This window comes from Bufo bufo, chromosome 6 (genome assembly GCF_905171765.1).
Source record: "Bufo bufo chromosome 6, aBufBuf1.1, whole genome shotgun sequence".
Taxonomy (NCBI): domain Eukaryota; kingdom Metazoa; phylum Chordata; class Amphibia; order Anura; family Bufonidae; genus Bufo; species Bufo bufo.
In genome coordinates, this window is record NC_053394.1 from 340,718,310 (window position 1) to 340,740,947 (window position 22,638).

At 39.6% G+C, this 22,638-nt stretch overlaps 1 protein-coding gene across 1 annotated transcript in view; it reads left to right on the forward strand.

Annotated features, from left to right (window-relative positions):
* PTPRT (protein tyrosine phosphatase receptor type T) overlaps window positions 1-22,638 on the forward strand; it is a 429,759-nt gene that overhangs the window by 140,980 nt on the left and 266,141 nt on the right. The gene's annotated exons all lie outside the window — the stretch shown is intronic.

The window sequence follows — 22,638 nt, forward strand, 5'->3', positions numbered from 1 at the left end:
AAGGTAAGGCCTGCATGACATGGTCCCTATTTTGCATCAGAATTGGCTTATGATTTGGTAGCCAAAAGCAGGAGTGGGTACAAAACACAGAAGACATGCAAATATTTAATTCACGTGTCATCTCTGATTTGAATCCACTCCTGTTTTTTTGGCTTTAGCAATACTGATGGATTACTGACCAAATGCTGAACGAGTAAAGGCGGATGCTCCACAGACAGGATGCGTTTTTTGGGGGTTATTGTTCTGACGGATCAGAGGAAGGGCAAAATAATCATTGACATCAACACAAACGTACTGCTGACACCCTCTCCACTCTCTCGGGGGGGGGGGCTCTACTTCTATAATCGTTTAATAGAACAGGTTCTGTAGACATCTATGTGGAATCTGCTGCCTAGGAGTGCGCTTCTTCTTGACACTAACATTGACCTGTAAGGTCACACTTGAGTTATTTGGTCAGTTTTGGCCCCGTAACTGCCCAAATAAGTAAAGTTTGCAGTGATTCTAAGAGCGACGCCTGTCATCTAAATGTCATACTGACTCACAGTATTGTTTCACTACCACAGCAGACTCCTTATGCGTGTTACTTCAAGGCACAGTGTTCTACACCACTATAAAGGCTCTCTGCAGCCAGGAAATAGCCATTTTTTAACTCCATTCGCCACAAATAAATTCGGATAGAACCAAATTTTGGGGAAAAATTTGGCGAATCTGCCGAATCGAATTATTGAGAAATTCGCTTATCTCTAATCATCAGTATAAAGAAATAATATCAATTGATTAATACAGAAAGAAACAATTAAAAAAAAAGATGATTATACAAAAATAAGATAATTATAGTGAGTTCTGCAGCTGGATCTGCACCAATCACCTTAAATCTACAGTAGAATTTTGCAGTAAGTGTTCAGTTCCTCTACAGCGCCATCACAGGGGAGATGAAGCATTGCAGCCTCCCCATGAAATCAATATATCTGGTCCTCCACAAAAAGAGAGACTGTTTGTAGCCATTCTCTTTCTAGTTAGGCAAGTTTTATATCTCCATTCACCTGATCCGGAAGGCTGTTCCAGCAGAGAAACAGCCTGTCAGAGTTCACCATATCTGGCATAGCCAGATACTGCGTTCACTGCTGGACCCCATTTATTTTAATGGAATTTGGGGGGATCTGGATGATTTCTGGTTCTAGTCTATCATAAACCCAGCACTCAATGAGGTCTGGCGGTGAACGGCAGTATCCAGCTATACTAGATACGGTGAACTCCGGCAGGCTGTTTCTCTGCCGCAGCTGCCTGCTGGATCAGGCAAATGGAGATGTGAAACTAGCCTAGGGGTTCTCAGGGAAATAAGAAAATAAAAAATACTTAAATATTACTTTATTATAAATATATTCCCAAATACCTTTCAGTAGTTATAATGGCTTGTTATGTCTGGGGAGCAATCATTAGTAGAAATAAAATGGCCGCCATCCTGTAAGTGCACACATAACCTGTCCTAATCACACAGCAGGACAAGTTACTTCAGAACATTGAGCTAAAGAGCTGCCTCATCCTCCTCTCGGCTCTGCTTGTCAGGGATTATCATCCTGAATACAGCTGATCTTTAGCTGAATCTCTGTAGGAATAGAATTCATGAGGAGACATAAAGTACTGAGAGGACGAAAAAACAAACACAAACTAATAAGACCAGTTGTTATTTATATGCCCATGGCTGAACCTAAATGAAATAGTGTGTTTTTATCTTATTTCATAGTGTGAAAGTGAAAAGTAGGCATGAGACAGCAGATGGCGTGTGAACGCTGAGGGCTGAGCTGAATTAGTATTCCAGTCACGTGAACGCAAGGGATGCGATCACGTGGACAGGTTGTCAGAGAGACGGCGGACGCTATACCACATGGCAAGCGCCGATAGCCGGGTTGAGCTAGTTCCCCAGTTACGTGGTCGCGCTAGATGTGACCACGTGACCAAGTTGCCAGGAAACCATAGATGCTTTGGGGCTCCCTGTGCTGATAGCCGGGTTAAGCTAATTTTCCGGTCACGTGGTCGCTCATGATGCGATCACGTGAGCAAGTTGCCAGGAACCCATAGGCGCTTTGGGCTCCTTATGTGTATAACGGCATGTAGTAAATGAATTGCGAATGCTATAGGCTAAAAGGGGGAGGGCAGGGGTACAGTCAATAAATGTGTGCATACAGTTCCCGCATAATATATGAAAACGGATGCTAGGGGATGCTAGATCCTGGGGGATATGCACTAGTTGCTAGTCTGTTATAAGAAATTATGCTAGGGTGTATATTTGTTGGACTAAACAGATGTAATAAATGAATGGGAGAATATTCGCTAGGACTGTGCCTATAGATAAATAGCTCAAGTGCGTAGTGCTGGTATCACCCGAAATTACTACTCTGCAATTAGGCTACCCAGTAGTAAGAATTAAGTGTATATACAATTGGTGGGGGGTGGAGGAGGGAGGGGAGGGGGTTGGGCAACTGCAAGTAAGATTGGACTAAAGCTATGATATCAAGGTAGTCGATGGAAATAAGGATACCTAGCAAGAAATGTATAGGAGATTTAAGTTGAATTTATCAGTACTACAGTTCTTTCTTTTGAGTTATTTCCATTTATGATTGAATGTATTTGTAAATGATGAGGACTATTTAAGGGGAAATGTCACACTGGAAACAATATTAATCAGTTGTATACTAAGTTGTACGGAAACTTGTTGACGGGAACATTTAGATGGGGCTGGCAGGGCGATTAAAGGTTAATCTCAAAAGCCTCATTTAGGCCATATGGATGCATAGTATTTAATTTATATATACAGTACATTTCCCAGCGTTTAATACAATGTGAGTCTTTTCTTTGATGGACTGGTATCTGTTCAATTGGTGTGATTTAAAACCCTGAGAATAACCTCCAGTGGATATATGCCTCATGCCTGGATACACTGTTTCAGGAACAGTTTTTTTTACATTGGAACAGTGCTTATTTAGTCTATTCCTCAATGTTTGTGTGGTTCGTCCCACGTATTGTAGGCCATACAGTCACTCCAAAATATAAGTTACGTGTGTAGAATTTCAATCTAGGCTACTCTGGTTCCGGAGAGTTTCCTCCTCTTTGTTATTTTTAAACATGGTTTTCTGGCTGATGATTTTGCAACATAAACACCTTGATTGGCCACACTTTTTGCTCCCTAGTGGTGGGGAAACACTGGTATCTTTGGCTATAGTTTTGGACTTCAGCTTACTTAGAGCTAAGATGTTTTTACTTCGAGCCCTTCTGAATGTGAGACGAGATACTCCTGGGATGATTGAATTGAGAATTGGATCCTTTCTCAAGAGGTATTAATTTTTTGTGAGAATTGTTCTGTTCCGGTCATGATCCTGATTGTATGTAGTAATGAAATTCATATGGAATTCGTTCTCTCCTTTTTCCTTTGGGCTGGATTTGGGTACTAGACAATCTCATTGTGTGAGGTTGGATACTCGTCTTTTAGCTTCGCCCTTATTCTCTGGAATTGGTTGAATGGAATGTTTTTTTTCCATTTCCTATAGTGGGTGCGCTTGGAATCCAGGTAGCTGTTGCTATCAACTGTAGTATTAGGAAAATGAGTGAGCACTCATGCACTTGGCAACCAGATTGACATGTGCAGAAAATATTTATTAAATCCCCATAAAATACAAGTAATAAAATTTATAAGAACAATGTAGCAATAATATACAACATTACAGTCACATATATTGTGGTAGATATGATCGATACTATATTCAATAAAAATATATTCGATAGAAATATTCGATAAATTGAATGGTAGAAAATTAAATGTTGAAATATTCGATAGAATATTCGATACCACTCAATAATGTCGATAAATTCAATAATATATATCACACCAAAAAACTTCAAGTATATGCTGTTATTTGGGAAAGAGGGGGTATTATCTTCTAGCGCTCTATCCCAATTTGGGAAACTGAATGTCACTGAAAATGTTGTAGGTGTATTCACTGGGAGCACAATATGTTCATAAAGTGTCCACAGGAATCCTGATAATGTAAAAAGTCTCTTATAGCATATCCTTTTAAGGTCGATATGAGCTTTGAATTGAAGAAAACTTTAAATCGATATTTGGCTTACCGTCTAGCGTCTGTTGTCTCCCTATTGCTTCAATGGAGCTTTAAATATTTGCCGGCTTATTCAGTCGCTCCATACAGCAAGCTGGTTTAAATTTCGCGGGAGTTCCAAAGATCGCGGGAGTTGCCACTCTGTTCCGCAATTTCCTTTGGTGCAGCTTTCGACGATAAGAATAGTTAATCCTTTACTGTAGAAATTTTCTTCTGTATGGCCATACAGTATTATCGGAGGCTTTTCAATGCAGGTACATCACTTGTTTCAATAGTAGCAGTATCCCCTTTCCAGATGAAAATCAAGTCGTCTATATATCTTTTGAAAAAGACGACATTGTTGGCCCAAAAAACAGTTTTGTAAATATGGGTTTCCTCGAAACACCCCATGAAGAGGTTAGCGTAACTAGGGGCGAATCTAGTTCCCATGGCTGTGCCCCGTATTTGTTTGTACACTTTATCCTGAATTTGAAATGTGTTATGTGTTAAGATAAATTTGATACTCCCTAGGATGAAATCCTTCTGTTTTTTTGTTCACTTATAAGGGAGGTGGAGTCCTTGAGGTATGATCTGAGGTTCATCACATATTTCTGCAGAAAGATATCTACATGTATGTTTTGTGAAAGATTACAGGTAATTGATGAAACCCCCGAAAAAAAAAGTGTTTCCAAGTTTTTATGAATTCTAGGGAGATGATAAAACGTGTCCAGTGTGGAATCTGGGACCATTAAGATATTCACAATCTTTTTTCTCAAGCATGTGTTCTGCTGATTTCACCAGTAGTTCAAGATCCTTTTTGTCTTCCTGAGAGGGATCAGTTTCCAGGGGGACATAGTACTCGGGCGGATAGGATTCTCAGGGCTTCCTTAACATAGTCTTCTTTGTTCTGTAACACAATGCCACCCCTTTTATCAGTATTGCGGATCACTATATTCTTATTCTCTTGAAGTTTTTTCAGAGCTGATTTTTCATATGGTTTAAGATTATTTTTTTCACTTTCATATTTATTTTTCAGAATTCATCTGATACTACAGCATAAAAAGTATCTATGAAGTTTCCCTTGTGATGTATTGGTTAGAAGTTGGAGGGGGGTTTCAAACCAGATGGTATACCGAATGGGTGTTAACTTTTTTGCCCGCTAGTTCCTTCTGTGCATTTCTTGTAGATTGTTCTTGGATCTTAAAATGTCTCTTTGTTGTTAGTTTCTTAACCACCTCCCGCCTGCCCGTTGACTATAAACGTCCGGGAGGTGGATCTCTATCTACGAATGGACGTTTTTGAACGTCCATTCAGAGATGGCAGCTGCACGCTAATCGTGCAGCTGCAGAGCGGGTTGCCTGCTGTCAGTGACAGCAGGGCAACCCAGAGAGAAGGCAGGGACAGTTCCCAGGTGTCCCTGCCTTCTAGATCGCTGTATACACAGCGCTCAGCGAGCACTGTGTATACAGATCAGGAAGCAATCAGGGGTCTGGAGAGTGCAGGAGCTGTTGGGTCTTCTACAGACCTCGATCAGCCCTGCACTGAGGCTTTACAGCGTTGTATAGTGCTGTACAGCCTCTCTGAGGGGTGTATTTCCCCTGTAACAGAAAAAAAATCAATAGTGGTAAAAAAAATGTGAAATTAAATGTCACCCAAAGGTCTTGTATGACCTCAATGGGGACGCAAAGTGTAAAATAAAAAAGTAAGGAATTGAAAAAAAAAATAAAAATTGAAAAAAATTAAATAAAATATACATATTTGGTATTGCCGCATCTGGGAAGGTCGGCTCTACAGGGAGTGCAGAATTATTAGGCAAATGAGTATTTTGACCACATCATCCTCTTTATGCATGTTGTCTTACTCCAAGCTGTATAGGCTCAAAGCCTACTACCAATTAAGCATATTAGGTGATGTGCATCTCTGTAATGAGAAGGGGTGTGGTCTAATGACATCAACACCCTATATCAGGTGTGCATAATTATTAGGCAACTTCCTTTCCTTTGGCAAAATGGGTCAAAAGAAGGACTTGACAGGCTCAGAAAAGTCAAAAATAGTGAGATATCTTGCAGAGGGATGCAGCACTCTTAAAATTGCAAAGCTTCTGAAGCGTGATCATCGAACAATCAAGCGTTTCATTCAAAATAGTCAACAGGGTCGCAAGAAGCGTGTGGAAAAACCAAGGCGCAAAATAACTGCCCATGAACTGAGAAAAGTCAAGCGTGCAGCTGCCAAGATGCCACTTGCCACCAGTTTGGCCATATTTCAGAGCTGCAACATCACTGGAGTGCCCAAAAGCACAAGGTGTGCAATACTCAGAGACATGGCCAAGGTAAGAAAGGCTGAAAGACGACCACCACTGAACAAGACACACAAGCTGAAACGTCAAGACTGGGCCAAGAAATATCTCAAGACTGATTTTTCTAAGGTTTTATGGACTGATGAAATGAGAGTGAGTCTTGATGGGCCAGATGGATGGGCCCGTGGCTGGATTGGTAAAGGGCAGAGAGCTCCAGTCCGACTCAGATGCCAGCAAGGTGGAGGTGGAGTACTGGTTTGGGCTGGTATCATCAAAGATGAGCTTGTGGGGCCTTTTCGGGTTGAGGATGGAGTCAAGCTCAACTCCCAGTCCTACTGCCAGTTTCTGGAAGACACCTTCTTCAAGCAGTGGTACAGGAAGAAGTCTGCATCCTTCAAGAAAAACATGATTTTCATGCAGGACAATGCTCCATCACACGCGTCCAAGTACTCCACAGCGTGGCTGGCAAGAAAGTGTATAAAAGAAGAAAATCTAATGACATGGCCTCCTTGTTCACCTGATCTATACCCCATTGAGAACCTGTGGTCCATCATCAAATGTGAGATTTACAAGGAGGGAAAACAGTACACCTCTCTGAACAGTGTCTGGGAGGCTGTGGTTGCTGCTGCACGCAATGTTGATGGTGAACAGATCAAAACACTGACAGAATCCATGGATGGCAGGCTTTTGAGTGTCCTTGCAAAGAAAGGTGGCTATATTGGTCACTGATTTGTTTTTGTTTTGTTTTTGAATGTCAGAAATGTATATTTGTGAATGTTGAGATGTTATATTGGTTTCACTGGTAAAAATAAATAATTGAAATGGGTATATATTTGTTTTTTGTTAAGTTGCCTAATAATTATGCACAGTAATAGTCACCTGCACACACAGATATCCCCCTAAAATAGCTAAAACTAAAAACAAACTAAAAACTACTTCCAAAAATATTCAGCTTTGATATTAATGAGTTTTTTGGGTTCATTGAGAACATGGTTGTTGTTCAATAATAAAATTAATCCTCAAAAATACAACTTGCCTAATAATTCTGCACTCCCTGTATAATCATATCACATGATTCACTCAGTCCGATAAACAACATAAAAAAATAAAAAATAAAACTGTGTCAAAAAAAGCCATTTTTGTCACCTTACATCACAAAAAGTGCAACACCAAGCGATCAAAAAGGTGTATGTCCCCCAAAATAGTACCAATAAACTGTCACGTCATCTCGCAAAAAATGAGATCCTAACCTTAGTTTGACAATCGGTCAAAAAAGCTCTCAGAGCTATGGCTCTCAGACTATGTAGACACTAAAACATCATTTTTTTGGTTTAAAAAATGCTATTATTGTGTAAAACTTAAATAAATAAGAAAAAGTATACATATTAGGTATCGCAACGTCCGTAACGATCTTATCTATAGAAATGTCACATTCACCCCTCAGGTGAACACTGTAAAAATAAATAAATAAAAACTGTGCTAAAACAACCAATTTTTTGGTCACCCTGCCCCATAAAGTGTTATAATGAATGATGAAATAATCATATGTACCCAAAATGGTACGAATAAAAACGTTAACTGTTCCTGCAAAAAACGAGCCCCTGCACAAGATAATAAAAAAATATGGCATTCAAATAATGGAGACACAAAAACATAATAATAAAAAAAAATGCTATATTGTATAAAACTGAAACAAAGAAAGAAAGAAAGTAGACATATTTGATATCATTGCGTCCATAACAACATGCTCTATAAATATAGCACATAATCTACCATGTCAGATGAATGTTGTAAAAAAGAAAAACAGTGCCAAAAGAGCAATTTTTTTGTTACCTTGCCTCACAAAAAACATAATATAGAGCAATTAAAAATCATACAGTTGCAAGAAAAAGTATGTGAACCCTTTGGAATTATATGGATTTCTGCACAAATGGGTCATAAAATGTGATCTGATCTTCATCTAAGTCACAACAATAGATAATCACAGTCTGCTTAAACTAATAACACACAAAAAAATTAAATGTTACCATGTTTTTATTGAACACACCATGTAAACATTCACAGTGCAGGTGGAAAAAGTATGTGAACCCCTAGACTAATGACATCTCCAAGAGCTAATTGGACTGAGGTGTCAGCCAACTGGAGTCCAATCAATGAGATGAGATTGGAGGTGTTGGTTACAGCTGCCCTGCCCTATAAAAAACAAACACCAGTTCTGGGTTTGCTTTTCACAAGAAGCATTGCCTGATTTAAATGATACCTTGCACAAAAGAGCTCTCAGAAGACCTACGATTAAGAATTGTTGACTTGCATAAAGCTGGAAAGGGTTATAAAAGTATCTCCAAAAGCCTTGCTGTTCATCAGTCCACGGTAAGACAAATTGTCTATAAATGGAGAAAGTTCAGCACTGCTGCTACTCTCCCTAGGAGTGGCCATCCTGTAAAGATGACTGCAAGAGCACAGCGCAGATTGCTCAATGAGGTGAAGAAGAATCCTAGAGTGTCAGGTAAAGACTTACAAAAGTCTCTGGCATATGCTAACATCCCTGTTAGCGAATTTACAATACGTAAAACACTAAACAAGAATGGATTTCATGGGAGGATACCACAGAGGAAGCCACTGCTGTCCAAAAAAAACATTGCTGCACGTTTACAGTTTGCACAAGAGCACCTGGATGTTCCACAGCAGTACTGGCAAATATTCTGTGGACAGATAAAACCAAAGTTCAGTTGTTTGGAAGAAACACACAACACTATGTGTGGAGAAAAAAGGCACAGCACACCAACATCAAAACCTCATCCCAACTGTGAAGTATGGTGGTGGGGGCATCATGGTTTGGGGCTGCTTTGCTGCATCAGGGCCTGGACGGATTGCTATCATCAAAGGAAAAATTAATTCCCAAATTTATCAAGACATTTTGCAGGAGAACTTAAGGCCATCTGTCCACCAGCTGAAGCTCAACAGAAGATGGGTGTTGCAACAGGACAACGACCCAAAGCATAGAAGTAAATCAACAAACAGAATGGCTTAAACAGAAGAAAATAGGCCTTCTGGAGTGGCCCAGTCAGAGTCCTGACCTCAACCCGATTGAGATGCTGTGGCATGACCTTAAAAAAGCGATTGCTAAACTGAAATAGTTCTGTAAAGAGCAATGGTCAAGAATTACTCCTGACCATTGTGCACGTCTGATCTGCAACTACAGGAAACGTTTGGTTGAAGTTATTGCTGCCAAAGAAGGCTCAACCAGTTATTAAATCCGGGGGATTCACATACTTTTCCCACCTGCACTGTGAATGTTTACATGGTGTGTTCAATAAAAACATGGTAACATTTAATTCTTTGTGTGTTATTAGTTTAAGCAGACTGTGATTGTCTATTGTTGTGACTTAGATGAAGATCAGATCACATTTTATGACCAATTTGTGCAGAAATCCATATAATTCCAAAGGGTTCACATACTTTTTCTTGCAACTGTATGTACCCCAAAATAGTACCAAAAAAACTGGCACCTTATCCCCTAGTTCCAAAATGGGGTAACTTTTGGGGAGTTTCTACTGTAAGGGTTAGGGCTCTTTCACACCTGCGTTCTTGTCTTCCGGCATAGAGTTCCGTCGTCGGGGCTCTATGCCAGAAGAATCCTGATCAGGATTATCCTAATGCATTCTGAATGGAGAGAAATCCGTTCAGGATGCATCAGGATGTCTTCAGTTCCGGAACGGAACGTTTTTTGGCCGGAGAAAATACCGCAGCATGCTGCGCTTTTTGCTCCGGCCAAAAATCCGGAACACTTGCCGCAAGGCCGGATCCGGAATTAATGCCCATTGAAAGGCATTGATCCGGATCCGGCCTTAAGCTAAACGTCGTTTCGGCGCATTGCCGGAGCCGACATTTAGCTTTTTCAGAGTGGTTACCATGGCTGCCGGGACGCTAAAGTCCTGGCAGCCATGGTAAAGTGTAGTGGGGAGCGGGGGAGCGGTATACTTACAGTCCGTGCGGCTCCCGGGGCGCTCCAGAGTGACGTCAGGGCGCCCCAAGCGCATGGATCATGTGATCGCATTGGACACGTCATCCATGCGCATGGGGCGCTCTGACGTCATTCTGGAGCGCCCGGGGAGCCGCACGGACTGTAAGTATACCGCTCCCCCGCTCCCCGCTCCTACTATGGCAACCAGGACTTTAATAGCGTCCTGGGTGCCATAGTAACACTGAACGCATTTGGAAGACGGTTCCGTCTTCAAATGCTTTCAGTACACTTGCGTTTTTCCGGATCCGGCGTGTAATTCCGGCAAGTGGAGTACACGCCGGATCCGGACAACGCAAGTGTGAAAGAGGCCTAAGGCCTGCACGATATATTGCCAAAGCAATCGTATTGCGATAATCGACGATTGCGATATGGCGATTTGGCAGACCCAAAATGCTGCGATTACCTATACACAGAGAGAGAAGAGGGGCTGGGGGCCGGCATCTGTATTAGGAATGACAGCGGGGATCGTTGCAGTGCCTGTATTCTAATGCACCGGCCCCACTCACTGTTGTATAATATTATCTAACATGTAGGTATTGTTAAAATATAATAATCCTGTACAATCCAGCTATATTACTTTCCCGATAACAGTGTGTCATCCATAGATCCCCCCATAATAGTGCCATCCACAGATCCCCCATAACAGTGCCATCCACAGATCCCCCATAACAGTGCCATCCACAGATCCCCCATAACAGTGCCATCCACAGATCCCCCATAACAGTGCCATCCACAGATCCCCCATAACAGTGCCATCCACAGATCCCCCATAACAGTGCCATCCACAGATCCCCCATAACAGTGCCATCCATATTTCCCCTCCATAACAGTGTCATCCACAGATCCCCTCCATAACAGTGTCATTCACAGATCCCCCATAACAGTGCCATCCAGAGATCCCCATAACACTGCTATCCAGAGATCCCCCATAACAGTGTGTCATCCAAAGATCCCCCATAATAGTGTCATCCACAGATTCCCTCTATAACGGTGCCATCATCAGATCCCTTCCATAACAGTACCATCCAAAGATCCCCCATAATAGTGTCATCCACAGATCTCCCATAAAAGTGCCATCCACAGATCCCCTCCATAACAGTGCCATCCACAGATCCCCTCCATAACAGTGTCATCCACAGATCCCCTCCATAACAGTGTCATCCACAGATCCCCTCCATAACAGTGTCATCCACAGATCCCCTACATAACAGTGTCATCCACAGATCCCCTCCATAACAGTGTCATCCACAGATCCTCTCCATAACAGTGCTATCCACAGATCCCCTCCATAACAGTGTCATCCACAGATCCCCCATAACAGTGTAATCCACAGATCTCCTCCATAACAGTGCAAATAGACCTCTAGCACAATTCCCTTATAATATCGCATCGCATATCATTATCGCAATTTTTAGGGCCCTAATTGCAATCGCACAGAATTCCCATATTGTGCAGCCCTAGTAAGGGCACATCAGGGGGGCTTCAAATGGGACATGGCATCTAAAAACCAGTTCAGCAAAATCTGCCTTCCAAAAACTATATGGCGCTCCTTTTCTTCTGCACCCTGCCGTGTGCCCTTACATCAGTTTACGACCACATGTGGAGTGTTTGTGTAAACCGCAGAATCAGGGTAATTAATATTGAGTTTTGTTTGGCTGTTAAGCCTCGATGTGTTAAAGAACAAAATGGATTAAAATTGAAAATCTGCCCAAAAAGTGAATTTTAAAAATTTGATATCCATTTTCCTTTAATTCTTGTGGAACACCCAAAGTTTGTAAAATCAGTTTTATGTAACTTGAGGGGTGTAGTTTCTACAATGGGGTCATTTATTGGGGGTATCCACTGTGTAAGCCCCACAAAGTGACTTCAGATCTGAACTGGTCCTTAAAAAGTGGGTTTTGGCAATTTTCTTTAAATTTTTAAAAATTGCTTCTAAAATTCTAAGCCTTCTAATGTCCTAAAAAAATAAAATGACATTTACAAAATGATGCCAACATAAAGTAGACATATGGGGAATGTTAAGTAATAAATATTTTATGAGGTATCACTTTCTGTTTTAAAAGCAGAGAAATTGAAATTTTTGGTAAATTTTGGTGAAATATATTGACTCAAATTTATGACTATCATGAAGTACACTGTGTCACGAGAAAACAATCTCTGAATGGCTTGGATAAATAAAAGCGTTCCAAAGCTTTTACCACCAAAAGTGACATATGTCAGATTTGCTAAATTAGGCCTGGTCAGAAAGGGGCCAAATGGCCCGGATGTGAAGTGGTTAATGAACCTGTTCAGGTCTAGAAAAAGGTCAAACTCATTGATTTTGGAAGCCGGACAAAAGGATAGACCCTTCTTCAGAAGGGAGATTAAAAATGCCCGAGATGTTAGATTTCGTGGTGGGGGTCTCGTTCATCCCTACATTCTTCTTTTTGTTTTTAGTTCAACCCACCTGACACCCTCTTCTATGTTTTTTCTTTTTACCGGTTTTCGCCCCAGAGGTTGGAAACATTTTTTGATCCTCGTGATGTTGGGGCTCTCCAGAATGGGATATATGGCGGTAGGGGTGATTGTCGGGGGTAGGGGTAAAAAAGAGAGAGTAGAGGATGTTTCTGCCAATGGATGGTATTCTGAAATATTGTCACCCATATTGGGGTCTTCAGAGGTCAGACTATTTACAGACACGTTGTTTGTACTGGGTCTTGGATTTAGGTGTAGTTTCTTCGTCTCTGTGACCCCTATTTTGTGGATTTTTAATAGAATTTTGATTGTGTAGAGTCAATAATGAGTCGGCTTCTAGATTAGAACAGGTTTTGTGTGTACTAATTGGACAGTGGCCATTTTATTTTTCCTGATGATTGCTCCATAGACAAAATGAGCCATTATAACTAATCAAAGTTATTTAGGAATGTATTTATAATAAAGTAATATTTAAGTATTTTTATAATTCCTGGAGAACCCCTTTAATAGATTAAAATATCAAATTTTCTTCTATTGGCTCCTATACTCATACTGCATCCTTGTTCTTATGATATATATATCTACAATATGTATGTCTGTACAGTTATATGCTGAATTTTTGTCTAGACGGGACACCCACCAGGAATATTTGTTTATCCCTGGTGGGCGTCTTGCACCATCAAGGCGAGTCATCTATCTCATTAACAATGTTTACTGGCACATAGAAGAACAAGGAGCTAAGAGATAAAAAGCAGGGCAATGGTTAATTACTCAGAGAATAACACTGAAAAGTTATTAATTACTTGTGTCACATGCTCATGATTCTGGAAATCCATCAATACTAAAATCAATGCTCTTTCTTATTAACTAATTTGTGAACTCTTGTTCTTTAAACTGATTTTCATTATGTAACAGCTTCAATACATTGTCCACAGAACTTTTTCCCCCAAAAAATCTAGTTGTGATTATTATATAAATACTAATGAATGGTAATATTATATAAAAAGTCTCTTCACATATAAACTATAATCTGGGTAAGGGTACAGAGGTTTTTGTCTGGCAAATTCTCAGCATTTTTGCCAGATTGTGGTTGGATCTCTGCCGGACCCCTTTATAGTTAACAAAGCCGGTTGCATCCAGCAGAAAAATTGCTGCCCCAAATGTGTAACTGGTTCCCAACGACAGATTTCACCCACTTTTGAAGAGTAATTTATAATACAGAAATCTCTCTGATGTCTGTGACAAATATATGATACACTATGTAATTAAAAGGACACTACCATCATTCTTCATCATATATTAACAAGCTATATGAGAATATAATTCTAACGTCTGAAAAGCGCAGCGGAATATAGCAGCGCTTTTTAAGTGCATAAAATAAATAAATAAATATTATATTTATTTATGTTTACAAAAACAGGAGGATGGTTATAATTTTTTTGCAGTCACTCCACGTATTCAACTTCCTGTCCTGACTCTTTAACTTCCTCTTTGTTTGGACTTTTTGCACAGCAATTAGCCTCACTTGACTTTCTAAGTCAGACCATTCACTCTGACCAGAGAGGGAAGGGGGATGTGTGACTGATAAGGGCAAAGCACTTTTGTGAGCATCTTTATCTAGGCCCTTAAAGAGACCAATAGAGCTCTCATATCTGATACTATCTTCCCCTTTCCTCTACTACAGGGCCCCACGAAAAAGTTGCCGGCCTCCAATATCTCCAAGTCAAACTCCCTGATAGTAAAGTTGTCTTAGTTGTCCATAGCAACCAATCAGAGCTCATCTTTCAGCTTCTAAAGGGCTGTGAAAAAATTAAAGCTGGGCTCTGATTGGTTGCTATGGACAACTTATGCAGATTTACTATTAGGCAGTTTGATTTGGAGATATTGGAGGGGAGCTAGTTTTTCGTGGTCACCCTTGTATATTATCTTTCCCTCACTTCAGCAGTAAACTAACAATGGGTTCTCTACCTATACAGGAATTTTTAAATCTTTGCACTGACTGCTACAGCAGTATTTTATATTTAATTTGCAATGGTATAGCACTGTCAAAATGACAAAAAAAAATGCAAATATTCTTAGAAAATAGTTTTCGATGAATATTGAGTTTTAAAAGAAATACCTCTTTCTGCTGGAAGTGTCCCTTTAACTCTAGACATGTAGATGCCACTAGACCATAAGTATAGACTGCCATATTTCTAGTTATTACAAAATACAGTCCTTAAAGGGAACCTGTCATATTTCACATGGGGTATGATCTACAGTCATCAAATTACAGAGCAGGGGGAGCTGACCAGATTGATATATAGTTGTGTGGGAAAAGATTCAGCTTAACTTATAATTTATGGCCTAAAATCTCTGCTCCTTCTTTGCTTAAGGGTTTCTCTGGGAATTAAGAAAATTAAAATACTTAGAGGGGTTATCTGGGTTCAGAGCTGAACCCGGGCGTATCCCCTGCTTCACCTAGGCAGCCCCTCTGAGATGAGGATTTCATGACCCAATACTCTCCTTTTCCCTGTTCTGAACTGTGCAGGACAAGGGATTTTTCATCAGATCCAGTGGCTTGGGACAGCACTAAGCCCACCCATTAGTTCTGGTGACGTCAGCGCAAACACTGCTAGGTGGAAGCCTCCATCTAGCAGTGTAAAAATGTAAACAAAAAAGCCCTTGCCCTGCGTAATGCAGCACAGGCAAGGGAGAGCATCAGAGCAAGAAATGCTCCGATGCTCATCTCAGAGGGGCTGCCTGTGTGAAGAAGAGGATATGTCCAGTTTCAGCTCTGAACCTGGACAAACCCTTTAAATATGACTTTATTATAAATATATTTCCAAACACTTTTCATTGGTTAAAATGGCTCATTTTGTCTGGGGAGCAATCATTTGGAGAAATAAAATGGCATCTGTCCTATTAGTACACACAAAACCTGCCCTAATCACACAGGAGGAAACGTTACTTCAGAGCAGTTAGCTAAAGAGCTACCTCATTCTCTTCTCATTCTAGTCAGGGATTATGATCCTGAATACATCTGATAAGATTTTCAGTTGAATCTCTGTAGGAATGGAGTTCATGAAGAGACATGGAGTAGTACAGAGAGGACGGACAGGACAGACTGTGGTAATGTGGGGCTGTGGTAATGGAGACTGCATACAAGTTCTGCTGCTCATTAGTCAGATCCCCACCTCTTCTCTGTACTCCTCGTGGTCTCCATTCCTACAGAGATTTGGCTGAAGATCTTATTCCGGATCATAATCCCTGTCCAGTAGGAGAGAAAGATGAAGCAGCTCTTTGGCTCACTGTTGTGAGATAACTTGTCGTGCTGTGTGATTAGGACAGGTTTTGTGTGTACTAATAGGACGGCGGCCATTTCATTTCTCCTAATGATTGCTTCCCAAATAAAACTAGCCATTCTAACTAATGAAACATATTTGGGAATGTATTCATACTAAATTAATATTTAAGCATTTTCAGTAATTTTCTTTTATTGATTCCTGTAGAACCCCTTTAGTAGTCCAGTGAGTAGTCCTATCAGTGACTGATAGTCCACTATATGACTGTGCATACATATATAGCAGTTAATCACTGATAGGACTGCCCATTGGACTCCTATGCATAGAAAGGAGGGATTTCAAAAATATTAAATCTTTAACCACAAAAAAATAAAAGAAATATATATATATATATATATATATATATATATATATCTGCTCAGCTTTCCTGCTCTATAACTTGCTACCTACAGACAGGACTGCATGTACAACATGACAGACTCTCTTTAAAGGGGTTTTCCACCGATATTGATTTTTAAGCAAGTGTCCACATCCTGTCCCCTGAAATAGAAGATTCATACTTACCTTCTCCATGCTTCAGTCCACCTCGCTGCCTCCGCTTTCTCCATCTTCTAGTCCCCACACTGTTTACATCTAGTGTTAATCACGAATATTCGAATTGAGAATTTTTATCGAGAATATAAGCACTTCGAGAATTAGCAAATATTTAGAATATAGTGATATATATTCATAATTTCGAATAATCGAGATTTTTTTTTAATCAGTACACATGATCCCTCCCTGCTTCTAGCTTGTGGGCCAATGAGAAGGCTGCAGTATCTTTGACTTTAGGAGTAGTGTTGATTGAGAATTTTCGTAATGCAAATTTTTAATTGCCGAGTAAAAACATGATTCCTGCCTGCTTCTTGCTTGTGGGCCAATGAGTCATTGGCCCACAAGCAACTTAAGCAGGGAGGAATCATGACTTTAGATGGGAAAAATGACGATTATTCTAAAAAACAAATATACAGCACTATATCGAATATATTTGTTTTTCGAATATTCGTAATATTCCAAAAAAAGAATATATAGCAATATAGCGAATATTCGGAAAAAAATGAATATATAGATGAACAAATATAGATGAATTTAGCTAATATAGTGCTATAATCTTTTTTTTTAATAGTTGTAATTTTTTTCCAATCTGAACTGCTAAATTGCTCTATATTTGTTTGTTTTTTTTTTCCGAATATTCGCTATTTTGCTATATATTCTTGTTTTAGAATATTATGAATATTTGAAAAACGAATATATTCGATATAGTGCTATATATTAGTTTTTTAGAAAAATAGTCATTTTTCCCACCTAAAGTCATGATTACTCCCTGCTTAAGTTGCTTTTTGGCCAATGACTCGTTGGCCCATAAGCAAGAGGCAGGGAGGAATCATGTTTTTACTAGGCAATTGAAAAATTTGCGATAAAAATTCTCATTACGGAAATTCCCATTACAAAAATTTGCATTACGAAAATTCACATTTTTGTATATTGCGCAATCATTACCTTGCCGATTTTTCGAGTAAAAAATTTTTTAGAGTAGAACTAATATTCGAATTTGCGAATATTCAATGAATATTCTACAAAATGTTCGCGAAATATCGCGAATTCGAATATGACCCCTGCCGCTCATTACTATTTACATCTGGCAGTGCATGGGCACGGTCACATGCACCGCTCCAGCCTGGTGAAAAGGCAAACTCTCTTAGTTTCCCAGTAACCAATCAGATTCCACCTTTCATTTTCCAAAGGAGCTCTGAAAAATGGAAAGTGGAATTTGATCGGTCGCTATAGACAATTAAGCCAGTTTTCCTTTACACCAATTTTGATAAATCTCCCCCAATGCCTGACTTCAGCTGTCGTGCTGGTTGTTGCTACATCACTACTAAAGCCTGTTATTAGCTGGCTCCAAAGTCATTGCCAATGGGGTTGTCTTCTGCTGGATGCAATGGCCATTACTGTGTAAGGGAAATGACCTCTGGTAGTTTAGCAGGACAGTCCCACACTAAGATCCACACAATGCCCCCATAGCTAGATTACCTATACCAAAGCAAAGGAAGTAGAAATATAGAAGTAGAGGTTCTTCAGACTTTGATTCTGTAACTTCAGTCACCGAAAACTCTCCAGAAACATTTTCATGTCCTATAAATGGTCCTTTTTATAACACATTTTGTAGCTTTTCTTTGAAGCACTCTATTCAAAGCCCTGTTTTTTAGGTACACGTCATTCCACTCTGTGGGGTCCAAATAAAACCTCACTAATCACTTACTTTCATAAAGTACTTGAAGCCCCAGATGTGAGAATATTGTGATTGGTTCCTCTGCAGTTTTATTCTCTAGCCATAACTTTATTGGAACTTTATTACATTTCAGGTTTTAAAAGAAATGAAAGCTTATAATATTCCCCCGGAAGCTACTAACTTCTCAACATTAGCTAAAGAATAGGCCATTATTTGTGTGACAATATTTCTCGAAATGTTGTTAAATGTTCAAATACATAGTGCCTGTTCCTGATCAAACAATGTTTGGAGCCAGCTCCCTAATTATCACAGCAGTTCTGCCACCTATTCAGTTTTAGTGTTAATTAAACCTCCACATATGCTTCAGGATCTAACATAACTGCAGTAGGATTGAAATGATTTATTTGGCAGACTGTTCAGTTATTGGAACTTTGCTGGAAATAAAGTATTTCATGATTAAAATGTTAGAAGCCCCCATTGAGTAGATCTGCTGTCCTTGGGTCAACCGTCTGCATTACTTCACCCGTTCACTTCATTCTTTTAGTGATTTTGCAAGGCTGTTCTTGATTTAATATCTCAAATTTCTGTGGTTTTCCTTGGTAGATGAAGTGAATTCCTCTAATTTTTTTCATTACGTAACTTGTCAGCTATGACCTTCATTGATCTCTTCACAGTGTCCTTGCCGTTTTTATCTTCAATGTGTTTTTTTCTCATGGTGCAGGACCATTTTATGGGTACTTGTACAGATTGCATCCCTATGTAGCGTCTGTGTTTCTTCTGTCGTTCCACTCATCCAGGTTTGCTGGCTCATTGCTCTTCTGTGTGATTTAGCTCTGCCTTAGGGCAATCATTTAACATGTGTCCAGCTCTGCGGTACAAGATGGGAGCAATGTCCTTATCCAACTCAGAGCCGCCATGGCATCCACACTCAACTTTCCTCATCAGATTTGTAGTAAAGAGAGGGGGATCCTAGCAAGCGCAGTTGAAAGAAAGCTAATCTAACCATGTAGTAACAATAATAATATGGCAATGAGCGATCACATTCATTAGATGTGGCATCCTATGTTTAGTACTTGGCAAAGTCTTGCCCTCCATGGAGTGGCAACATCAACAATCAATTTTCTATAGACCCCCAAACCGAGCTTTATCAAAAATCGGAGACAGGTGCAGTTTCCCTCCTCGCTGATCTACTGTCAACACACGGCAGGTAATACAAATAGCAAGTCACTTCTATAAGATGATTCTCCAGTGGTAGAGTATTTGTTGTCATGACATACATTTTGTAATAGAATACATAATATTGTTGTGACAAGGCCTTTCTTGAGTGCAAACGCCAGATGAAGTTAAAACATTTAATTAAAGGGAATTTATCACCTACATTGTTTTTACTAATAAAACCCAGAAACTGATAAATATTCATTATTTCTAATCTGTTTTTATTATCTGATTGTAGATGTTATCTTTTTTTTTATTATATTTTCTGTCGACCATGATTATGGGGGTGGCCATCTTGCCTGAGCTGCTGTTAACAGCATATAGAGAAATGCTTTACAGCAGTCACATGGACCCATAGGCACAATAGTCAAGAGATGTTTATTGACTCCTATGGGAGAGTTGTCTAGACATGCTCTGCAACCTATGCAGAGATCATTGTGCAGGGAAGGGGAGTAGATAAATTGTGATTGTCCCTTATTGTGAATGGTGTGCTTCTGTGTTTTTATACATTACTGATATCTTTCATTGTAATCCTGCCCTTGAAGATAATTAAATGACTGCGAAAAAGTAATGCCTATAGAGGTGTCAGCCTGTTATTAGGCTCAGTGGTCAGTATGGAAACTGCAGGAGTTAGGATTTAATTTTAATATAGATTGTATCATGGAAATTACAAAATTATTAAAAAAATATGTTTAACTTAAATCATCATATACACAATAGGCCATTTTCTCATACATTCCCTTTAAAAAGGTCAGTGGGTGGGTAGATCATAACAGAATTCTGCAGTCATTCATAGGTCTCAGCAGTCATGTGTGCTTGAATAACTAAGGTCTATGATTGGCAGCAATCAACATGATGTCATCACTTCAGGTCCAGCAGAGACTGGAGTGATTGGGACCTCAACAGCGGCACTGGAGTGGTGGTACTTTTTTTTTACTATTTTATGATAATTTGAAGTGAAAGTAAAGTCCCTTTTTCAATACCACACCTGTTCAAATATTTCTCAGGTCTACGTCCTTCCTGCTCCAGTGATGATCTGGTGACATGGACATATGACCACTGCAGCCAATCAAAGACTACAGTAATGATCTCAATGGCAATGTCATATCACTGATACACCCAGTGATTGGCCTGAGAAGTGATATTGGTGTAGGACTTATGTAGGACCTAGGAAGCGATAAAACAAGGTCAGCAGGAGATCAGTTAGATGGACATTACTTCCAGGGTCAGATTGGCCAACATTACCATGGTATCCTTCGGTCGGCTCAGACTCTGATACCATGGGCCCCAATTATCCAAGAGAAAAACCTGCCTTTGGAGATAATCAGTTGCCACTAGGGTCTATTTAATTTAAAAATTATTACAATTTATCGATGATTTATTGATTTTTTTTTATTTAGGAAGTAGACAACCCCTTCAAGCAGCTCATTGAAAATTAAGTTAAGTTGTTTGAGTTTCAGTGTTTGAAAACCAGAATGCATTATTCTTGATACTTGTGGGAAGCCTCACCATGGAGGGCTCTTTCCTCTGCTAGTTGGAGATTAGGAATGAAAATGAAAAGATGTTTGTGTAATTCTTCCTCTTTAATTGTATGACTGTTTACAAACCATTCTCATTCTTCACTGTCAGGAATAGATGATGCACAATTAACTTCAGCTTTATGAGTAACAGACGCATATAGCATTGTAATTTTGTTATTTCCTTTGCCTCAGTGTCTGTTCACTACTTGTTTTTTCCTCATAATCTTTTGTTTATAATTCTGTTCTCGGTCTCATTAGCATATTACTTTAATATTTACTAATTACTGTCTTCTCGGGGGCCCCTGTGTCACCCTTGCGTCCTCCTCAATCAATTGCTGTACTAAGTTTGGTTATTAAGTAACTTACTTTTCTGGATACAATGAAGTAGGTTATTTCAGGTCTATGCAAGTTGTGCAATTGTTTTGTCAGAAGAAATAAGGTTCTGTTGCTTTGATTTTACCATTGTTATAGAAAAAGGTTTCCGGTAAGAGCCCCGGGAATTGCAATGGGACTTATGGTGGCCAGTGTCATCAAATGGAATTATATAGTCTCCAATCTATCACAGAAGATGGTTGGTGCTTCAATTTGTTAGAAACTAGTGTGACACTAATGTGACCATAGCTGTGGGCTAGATTCAGTCTGCAATAAGGCCACATGTCTAGCATCTTTATTACATCTGCAATATCTGAACATCACACAGGTCCACTGAGATCAACTAAGATCACCCTAGGGTGATTTAAGTATGGTATAGAAGAACAGTGGGGTTTGGGGTTTTGTGGAGGTAAATGGAGCTCAAAACAGTCCATATTATGGCCATCTGAATACACTCATGTTGTTTTCTCATATACTATCAATAAATACAAATGTTAGAGATACACAAAATAGTCTACATTGGATACACAGTGACATCTATGGCATATACCATTAATTGGAGACATCGTTGAGACAGTATGCCAGGTCATCAAGACTTCAGGGTGTCCCACCCAATATGTTACATGTTGTGAAATCAAGCTTTGTGTATCTCTTAAGTCATCAAGCTGTGGAAGCATTTCGCATATTTGTCAAAGCCCTTGACTGAGGGGCTACTTCATAAACAGGTTTAGTGCTATTCGTGTACTAGACCATTGAGGCCACTTTTATAGATGAATCATAAATTATATGGGCTTTTCAAAAACAGACCCTTAGGTTTTACCATCAACACCTGTCAGAGGAGGTTAAGATGGGTTGTTCATTGCAAAAGTTCAATTAGGTCCTGGACTCCCTTCTTGAAGGTAGTGTTTCTAGATTTGTGGAGATGGCGTATTGCTCTCTATTTATTCTGATTGACAGATTTGATATCTAGAAGAAATTTTCCCCTCTGGTAATTGGCATCCACCTCATAGGGTTTTTTGCCTTTCTCTGGATTAACACAACCGAATTATAGTCTGGAATTCATGGACCTGTGTCTTTTTTCAAACTTATAAACTATGTAACTAAAGGTCC